This window comes from Symphalangus syndactylus, chromosome 24, assembly GCF_028878055.3.
Source record: "Symphalangus syndactylus isolate Jambi chromosome 24, NHGRI_mSymSyn1-v2.1_pri, whole genome shotgun sequence".
NCBI lineage: Eukaryota > Metazoa > Chordata > Mammalia > Primates > Hylobatidae > Symphalangus > Symphalangus syndactylus.
Window position 1 is genome coordinate 8,254,145 of NC_072446.2, and position 9,853 is coordinate 8,263,997.

General features: G+C 36.6%; 1 long non-coding RNA gene across 1 annotated transcript in view; it reads right to left on the reverse strand.

Moving 5' to 3' along the window:
- LOC134735910 (uncharacterized) overlaps positions 1-5,764 on the reverse strand; it is a 447,277-nt gene extending 441,513 nt beyond the window's left edge. Inside the window, exon 1 of the long non-coding RNA XR_010119505.1 lies at positions 5,508-5,764. This is a non-coding gene — a long non-coding RNA (uncharacterized lncRNA). The remainder of the gene's footprint in view (positions 1-5,507) is intronic.
- Positions 5,765-9,853: the final 4,089 nt, after the last annotated feature.

Consider the following 9,853-nt stretch of genomic DNA (forward strand, 5'->3'; position numbering starts at 1 on the left):
TTAAGGGATTCCAGAAAAGAGAAACGAAGTGGTAAACTCAATCACAGGATTATATTAGTAACTGTAGTATATGTTACTTGCTTACCCTTTCAATCACATTATTGCTGTAATTATCATTATCATCCAATCAATATGATTACACCAGTATGTATAACTTAGACATGAAAATTTTTTTCTATTTCACCCTTCCCATAATTCCATGCAGCTACCCCTAAGCAACTGTGTATCTGATGAAGCTAATATTTTCAGGGAAAAATCTTCCATGTTAAGCAGAAAATTTACATCTAAAATTAAATTCTTTTAAGCCAGTCTGGGGACAATACCTAGAAAATTCAAACATTACTTCTCAAGAATACCACTAGCAGTGAGTTTGTGACGCTATCTTCCACCAACTGAATCAAAATTAATTTTAAATATTTTCAAAGCAATATTTTAAAAAATCGTGTGCAAATTTTTTCCTCTTGGTAAAAATAAACCACTTCTCAACCATCCATTATATTTATGTTAATTACATGAAGTCCATACATGAATTATCATACCACAAATAGAAAACTATTTAAAGAGAAAAATCTCACTTGGTGCTGACAGAATGACAGCATGAAACTGTTAAGCATGAGGAGAAAGTCGTTTGCGGTGTAAATATTTCCCTTTTCCTATCAAAGTGTGTCCTGTGATCTAGCGCTCTTCTCTCCACATGCTTAAGTACAGCAAAAGTTATAAAAACACTCATTCTAGTTTTCTATACTTTAATGGTTGTAGAACATCAGAAGAGAATTGGGAGATGGGAATGTTTTGTGCTTGACATTGCATTTGAGGGGAAAATAAAAACTTGGACATAATATGTGGGATGTCTCCACAGTAATACATGGGAGGGCAAGAAAAAAATGCTATCAAATTTCTACCATGCGCTGAGCCCCTTATATAAACAAATATCCAGCCTTTCTAATGTACTAACAACCACTCTTCATAGCAGGTATTCTATTCCCAGCTTGTAGGTAAGAAACAAAGCTTCAGAATGGGATCTTCACCAATTTCACACAGTCAATAAAAGGCAAAACTAGGGCAAATATCAATAATAAAAATAGCAATCTAATCCTAATTGGACCTGGCACTGTTCTAAGAAGCAAATCATTAACAAAGGATTTTGAGTTACCACACTCTTAGTCTCCCCGTTTAACAAAAGAAGCAACTGAGGTAAAGTGAAGCTATGCCGTTTCTTTTCAAGCTCATATACCTAACAAGATACCACTTTAATCATGGGTCTGTGATAGATCGTGTACCTCATTTCTAGCGTTTGCTGAGATTTTTCTTATTAACCCTAAGCAAGTATTTGATCCCTGGTAAGTATGCTGTAATTTTTTCACCGCTCATTCTTATCACGGTTCTTCAAGAAAAGTAGAGTTCAACACATTTGTCCTATTTGGTTACAAATTTTGAAATTCAAAGTATGTATCACACTAAGCTGTTAGCTCCATTTGGAATTTTAAAAAACTAAATTTTTCACTCAGTTAAAAAAAATTGCATTGTTTACTCCCATATCTACAATATAGCTTATAAGTGTATATTTGTATTGAAAACATAATTTTCTATAACTTTTATAATATTTAAATATTATTTAAGGTTTTAATAATATTTAAATATTTAAATAATACATTTAAAAACATAGTTCAACAAGTCCGAATAATCCATCACTTACTTATGACAGAATGTTTGTTCAGTATCTTCCGTTTGTTCACTCTTGTGTAATATATCCTATTTTAAGAATCAAAAACTTCTCTTAATGTCAACACTACAGCCTCTTCACAATTCCTACTTATTCCTAATTACCCTTCAGGAGCAAATAAAATGAATTTATCCCAAATTTCTTTGCTTTGAAACAACTTCAGTGAAAATGGTGGTTGTCAACCATATCTACTATTCATATATCCCATTGTTTTCTGCATTAAATTTCATCTAATACTCCCTTATGCCATCAGTGTCACTACAAAGGGGGACAGGGGATGAATCTCATCATGAACAAAGGTATATACACTAGATCTTAGGATGTTCAATCGTCTCCTTACTGTATTATGTCCCATCTGAACTACTCATATTAAAATGAGCAACTATATGAACATGGTACTTTTAAGAAAGGATGTTCAAAAATTAATTCATATCTTGTACAAATTTGTATCCAAGAAAGCATGACCTAATAGGCATCACATATGTGAATGAAAAAATTCACTTTCAGCAATGAATGTTGATGACACTCCTTTAGCAAGAGTTGTACCGAGCTACCCACAACTCCTCAGCACTCACTATTCTCATACATGCGGTCGGACAATGTCCAAGGGTGCAGTGATTCTGTCCAGGGACTTTTCTGGGCCATTAGAGCTGTCTCAGCCTGTGTACAGGGTTATACAGACACTCTAGGGCATTCATGACTCTGATCACTGGAGCAGCCCTGTACTAACTGCAAATTTATGGAGGAAACTTTCAAGTCCTCTTGCCCCCCAGTTGGGGTAACTCTGTTACCTATTTCATGTGGTCTCAGTTCTCCAACAAAAATGATCTCGGCTTGCTCATCTTACTTCCATCTCACTACATGGCACAACTAGAAGTTGACTAGGTATTCTGCTTTAATGTATATGCAAAGCCCTCTTGTTCAGGAATGTTTGTAGAATAATATTTCTAAATTAGGAATACAATTGGTCTTGTTCTTTCCTGAGGGATAAAATGTCATCTCTCTTCTTCTCTCCCTCTCTCCTTTCTTCCTAACTCAGCTAACCCTCTGTCTGAAAGAATTACAAAGGAAGAAATATAGGGCATTGTTTAGCATTCTCAGGAGGATTGGAAAGGCTGGAATGACAACGAGTATCACACATACACTGCTTGAAGTATTTTGTAGGATCCAAGGGAAGAGAAAATTTTGACATTCCAGAAAATTTAAGTCATCCTTTTAATATCAGGACCAGAAAGAAACAGGTCACACGGGCAAGAGCCATAAAACTAATTATCTTGACTCTTTCCAGAATACCTGAGCTATAAATGTACAGGGAATCCTGTAATCAGATGCAAAGTTGTGTATAATATACTTAGTTCCCAAATGTAACTAGGAATTTTATGTATATAATGTGAAAAATCGTTCCAAAGTATTTGAGACTCCAAAAAGTTTCCTAGCTAGCATTCAATATTCTTGCTTAACTTCTCCTTATACCCCTAACTGTATTGAGCATGCATAGACACACAAAAGCTAGGATCAACTATTACCGCTTAAGAAAGAAAAGGAGGAAAAAGGCTGTATTATAGGGATTTTGTTTTCTTCCTCAACTCTTGAAGAAGCCTATTTGTATCAGCCCATGTCAGACAACAAAGTACTTATCAATAAAGTTTTATGAATGTGGTCACATATGAAATATAAGAGCATTCAGTTTCTACCTCTCCTTTTCTCATAAATCCTACATCAGATAGACATTAGCAATATCTGCCAATGTTTCCACGGAATCTTAAAGACTATTCACTGCAAAGCTGGCAGTGTAGCCTGAAAGCAAGTTATGTCTGCGTTGCAAGTTCACACTAAGTGGTTTAAAAATACAACTAAATGTGGCCTGTCTTTATCTTGATTATAAGACATAAATTATCCCAAGAATATTCTTAGTAAAAATTGAGTCTCCCGGTCAAGCCACTTCTATTAAGAAGGACACAGGTTAGTTTTTAGGAGTTTAGGTGTTATTTGGAAGTTAGGAGCATCTAAATATGGAATATAACTCCATAAAATTATAGTATATTTTATATCAAAGAGAAACCAGAAAAATAAGAAATGTTTTAAGTATTTTTTCATATAGCATGTTCATATATAATTACTTCAGTAGTCTCAATGTAGTCATGCAATTCTTTGGGTAAAGAACTAAACTTGAAGTTAAATAGCATAGGTCTGAATTCTTATGGTTTATAACATTCATATATTTTATATGTTCCAGAATAATATGTAATTTCTAAGTTTATAACATAATAATTACAGAAATCTAGGTAAAGTAATACTTCTGTGACACAGTCTCTTCATCTACAAAATGGAATTAATATTGCTTTTCTCCTTAAATTTATATTAAAAATTGGAGAAGTAATATATGTGAAAGAACCTTACATTAAATATGCAAGTTTTATTTGTTGAATTCAAACAGTCATTAAAGAAAGAACAAAATAAAACATTACATTTGGATTAACAAAGTAGATACATATATCTCAATCTGAGAAACCTTTAAGCTCTCTTGACCATAAAATGACATTGGATCCTAAAAGAGAATTTGGTAAATATTTGAAAGATATTTCAATTTCACAGCTAAATGTTGATTCTGACATTTATTTCCTAAACTTATCATTTGTATACTTACCTGCTATTAAATCCACAGGGGTCATGTGACTAACTGTATGCCCACCGATTTTATTGACAGGTATTCAGCAAGGCCCACAAAGTAAGTATTGAATTTTTTAAAAAAACAGACCCAAAACACCTAAAAGCAAAACACTTAGTAAATTCTTATAATCATGATGATCACGAATTAGTGCTATTAGTAAGAAAGAAACTTCTAAACCAAATAAAGTCCTAATACCTCCAAGGAATTTTGTCTCTCTGATACACACACACACACACACACGATTAAAAAAATGAAGGAAACGTAAAAAAATAAATAAATGAAGGAAGTTCTGTGGGAAATGTCCATAATTTCATGCCCAGAATTTCTCTATCAATCTCTTTCCCCAAAGTTCTTCCAAGAAAATAAAGTTGCCTTTCTCTCAACGTTAACTCATCACTTTTCTCGTAGCATTTTCAAAAGAAATATTTCCTGTCAGCCGGCCACTTAAACTTTGTGCTGTTAAAGAAATCCAAAAAGGTATCAATTTTGCAACAAAGGATAAAGAGGAGACGAAGTGAACCAACATGGCTTTTAAGCTAAACTGCCGTCACCTGTCACAGGCTGTCTAGCGAGCCTGAAGTTCCCTCTAATAAACTTATGGAGGGTGCGGAGCAAAGGCACCTCAAGTTGCTCTGCGGGTTTTCCCCTGGTAAATTAGGCTGAAAGGAAAAGAGTCCCACCCCCCACCCCCAAACTTGGAGACCAGGGCTGCCCTGCCGCATTCTGTGCCCAGACCTCCTACTTCCACGCCCTTCCAGTCCTTTCCTCGGCTTCGAAAATTGGGCATGAGGCAAGCAAAAGGAAGGACAGAAGGCCAAAACGGGCATCCGGGAAGCCAAATTTCTGTCTCAAAACTCGTCTAGAACGCATACATAGCGCGTGCCTTGGGGACATCTCCTAAAACCCAGTTCACTGAAGCTAATTCCTCCCGAACGCCCCCACGCCGGCTGAGGATCGCAACCGCCCATCCGCCCCTCCAGCCTGTGCAGCCGCCCCCAAAACCTCCCGTGAATCGGGAAATGTCAAGGCAGCAGCGCCTGGGGAGCCGAGCAGCCTCGCCAGTTCCACGTCTCTGGTTCGAGACCCCTCGCTTCACCCCTTTGGGGAACTCACCTGGAGTCAGGTTTAGACGGCAGCCTCCACCCAGGGGACCGGGAAGCGGCCCCGGGAAGCGCCGCCGCGTCCTGTGAATAACGACCGCAGCGCAGCGGAGCAGCTCCCCCCGGACCGGCCGCTCCCCGATTCCTCCCGCTCTGTCCGGGAACCGTCCCTCCGTTCTTTCCCCCCTCCCCTGCCTGCAGCCGCCGCACTCCCTCCTCCTGCTGGCGGCGCAGGGCTGTGCTTCCGCCTCCCTCCTGCGGGCGCAGGAGCTGCCCGCGATGCTAATGAGCAGGCTGCAGGCTCCGCCCGGCCTGGGGTGCGCACACGCCCCACGCCGGAGACGAGCTCCAGGGAGCGGAGCTATGGATACGCCTGGTGCGGCCGCTGGAGAAATGAACTGGAGGAGGCATCCAGCATCTCACACTTTCTGGCCACTCAGCTTAACTAAGCCATAACCCCAGACTTCTTCCTAAATCTCCAGTAATTTACAGGTGCTGAAAAGTCAATGAGGGGTTTGAGCACAATCTGTGTTAACAGTATTGTCAGTATAGAGATGCTAATCTGGCTAGATTCTAGGGATGAAATGTTCAAGGGACGGTATATGATTCTTCCTGGTTGTTATTTTGACATATTTTGGCTATACTTACAGATCTGTAAAATAAACCAGCAATCTTCTAATCATGACAACACAGATTCCTAATTGAAGGCAGCTGATACTTATTAAATACCAGGCTCTGTTTAATAGGCTCTTTTTTCCCAGCTGATCTTTACTACAATTCTGTGAGCACTATTAGCACCCCTATTCTATATTTTAAGAATTTGGGTTTAACTTTTAAAACAAGACGGTCTTAAAACAAGACTAAGGAACATGTCCAACCTTGCAGAGATTCAAAGTTTCTGAGCCTAAATAATAACTGAAATCTGTAGCTCCCACAACCCATACCCTGTGTATAATGTGTTGCAGCATCTTGGATGGTACTGTGTAACTGAACCAACAAAGATAATAGGACCATCAGCAAATACACACCATGAGACTAATGAATACCTAGAATCCTAGTGAGACTTGTAAATAGTCAAGCACCCTAAGTAACAATAGTTCAAGTGCATGCTAAACATGGTGATTACTTATAAAAGAACAGCAACCAGTATGAGTGAAGACAGGCAAATAATGTTCAAAATGTTCAAAATCAATGTCCAGCCACTTATGAGTTGAATTCCCCACTCTAGAAAAGAGGCCAGATGTGATGTATTCTAAGAAGTCTACAATGGCCGTGGTCTTTTTGCAACCAAAAAGGGCTTTTTAAACACTTATTTCCCATTAAGAATATGCAATAGCTAATTAATATTAAATCTGAATATCAATGATAATTTATTTCAACCTTACATGAAAAAATCATTACTCATTCAAGCTTTTAGAATTAGATTAAATAGCATTGAGTATCAAATTTACTTCAACCCATAGAAATAATAGACAGTTAATTAATAAAGTAAGTAATTTAATTAACTTTACTTTTGTGTCATGATGTATTTTTCCTTAGGAAAAGGATAAGACATTTTTTCCATGGTATAAAATACTAGAATATGACTTTTATATTTTTCTTCATGAAGATTAAAGAATTAATAAAATAAGTACAGACATATTTATTGTCAACAAATCTATCCAGATCATTCATTCTCCACTCAAGAAATTATGCTAGGCAAGCTTTATTTCTCCATATGTACAAGGCAATTCAGAGGTCAAAAATTTTAAAACACTTAAATGAACATCAACCATTAATTAAGAGTAGATTTTATTTATAAACAACTTTAAAAGACTATAAAAAGGTATAACAAACTTCTACTTTATCAGTACTGCTACTCCTGTTGAACACAAAGATATATAATTATAGTTTTCTCCCTATTTAAAATATTTATTGATTCTGGCATAATAATGTCATACTCATCCCTCAATAATCAGTGTACATGGAACCAGAAATCTTTTCTTTCACCTAGTCAATTTAAGTATTTCTGTGTTTTGCATGTTAACACTCTATTTATTCTGTGTTTCTAGTGCTTATCCTCAAAATTTTTATAGTTCCGTTCACATATGAATTCTACCAATCAGCACTATATATAAATAATGCAACGTATAAAATGTGTTAAATAAATGGATGTAAGTTTTATGCTAAATTTTTCACATAGTAAGTACTTCAAAACCCTTATTATTTTTCCTTAAGCTTTTATGTGCATATATTTTATCTCTCCAACTAAAGAATAAACTTCTAAATAAGAATAGTTTTGTCTATAAATTTTACGCATTTTAATACATTATTAATCTAAAACCTTGGACTAGAGTTTGGAATTCTTTTATGTATTCATTTATTGATTCAAATAATAGGTGTCCATGCCATTTTTTCTAAACCTTGTGCAAGATGTAGGGTATACAATGATGTCCAGACTTTAGAGTCCTTGACCTCATGGAGTTTAAAGTGCAGTAATGTACAGTAATTTTAAAATCTATTTATTATTATTTAAAACAATAAATGAATACATTCTTGTCGAGAATAAATGAAAAGTCTGTCTGAATTCCCTGGCCAAGGCCAAAACATGAAAGCAAAAGAGCTGCCTGAAAACAGTGCAAGCCACTCTCCAGAGGGTTTCTCTGTTGAAACAGCACATCGCATTATGGAAATAATGAGAAAAATTAGTAACTGTGCAAACGACAACACATATGCATCTTTGTGGTTTCTGACCTTTTATCATAGTCAAAGCAAGACCACAAACCTTTCAACACCATGCGTGGTATTAATCTTGCACAGAATATAATGTTTTCACATATTTTATTCTGATTTCCTACAAAGTAATTTCAATTTCTAGCTAAAGCTAATGGATTTTTCTAGTGAAAACATTGTGTACCGAATGACTTTCCAGTGAGATCCGCGTACCATGCGCCATTTTCATGTTCGTGCTCATTTCTCTGAAGTCTGTTTGCCTTTAATTCACCATAATAAAATTCCTTGTGTACTTTTATTGGCAACCATCGCATAGTGACACTTGCATCCAAATGTAATTCCATTTGAGCTTGGCAGTGTTTGCTTTTTTATCAGAAGAGGAAAGTTAGAGGGAACAAGGGGCAAAGATGTGTGTAAGAATATCTGAGGGACCATCACAGCATCATCACAAATTCAAGATTTTTTTGAAACATTAGACAAGGGACTGACAGCCATGCCCTGGGATGGCTGAAACAGTTCACAACCTGCTCATGTTTATGACCAAAATCATCACCTAAAATGAATTCAATGTGTAAATATCATAATATCGTTTGTGTATAAGTAATCATGAAGCAGTTAGGGAAGAGAGTATAATCTAGTAAGAAATTGGAACAAAAAGTGTTAGACAAAATTCAAGAAGATTTAAAAGAAGAAAATTAACCTGTCTGATCTGAACAGAATTGGAAAAGCACATCAATCATAGCTCTATACATTGACCATAGACTTAAAGCATAACATAAAAATAAAGAAGGCAGATAACTCAGGAAAACATTTCTATTAAATCTACTCCGTAAAGTTTTCCCATACTTTTATTTTACTAACAGGAGCATACATTTAAATCTCACAAAATCATATATATTTTGTTGATTCAATTTGTAGCAGATAGAGGAGCATGTCCCAGTGCTATGACAGTGAGTTGTCACTATAACATACCACTGCTTTACATCTTACCCACAGGCTAAAATGTTTACCCCTAGAGTCGTGACTTTGTATATGACAGGAGTTTGCTACTAAAAGTAAATATATTTGGCTGAAGGGTAGATACATCTTTAGGCCATTATATCATTCACTAAAATTTAGCAGGCATTTACATATTTACCTGCTTAGTTCATATGACAAATATGTTTGAGAGACTGCCATATACAAAAAAAAAAGATGGAACCATCTTACAAATTTAGAGATTACTTAAAGAAATGGAACTGAAGGGTTAACTGTGATGGCAAGAATGAAGAGAGCAAAACCAGAGGGTACTTCAAGGAGAACAGGCATGAGAGAGGCATTATAATTTGGAGGGTGCTATGATTTGAACATATGTGCCCATCCAAAGTTTGTATGTTGAAACTAAAATCCCAGGACAATGACATCAAGAGATGGGGCTTTTGGTTAAGTGATTAAGTGAAGAAGGATCCACCCTCATGAATGAGATAAACGTCCTCGTAAAAGATGCTTTAGAGGAATGCCGGGCTCCTCAGTCTCTTCTGCCATGTCGTTACATTGTCCGTTTTTGCCCACTTTTGTCACGTGAAGACGAAGCAAGAAGGTGCCACCTCGGGACCAACTGCCAAATCTCCGCTGCCTTGATTTCGGACTTCTCAGCCCCAGAACTGT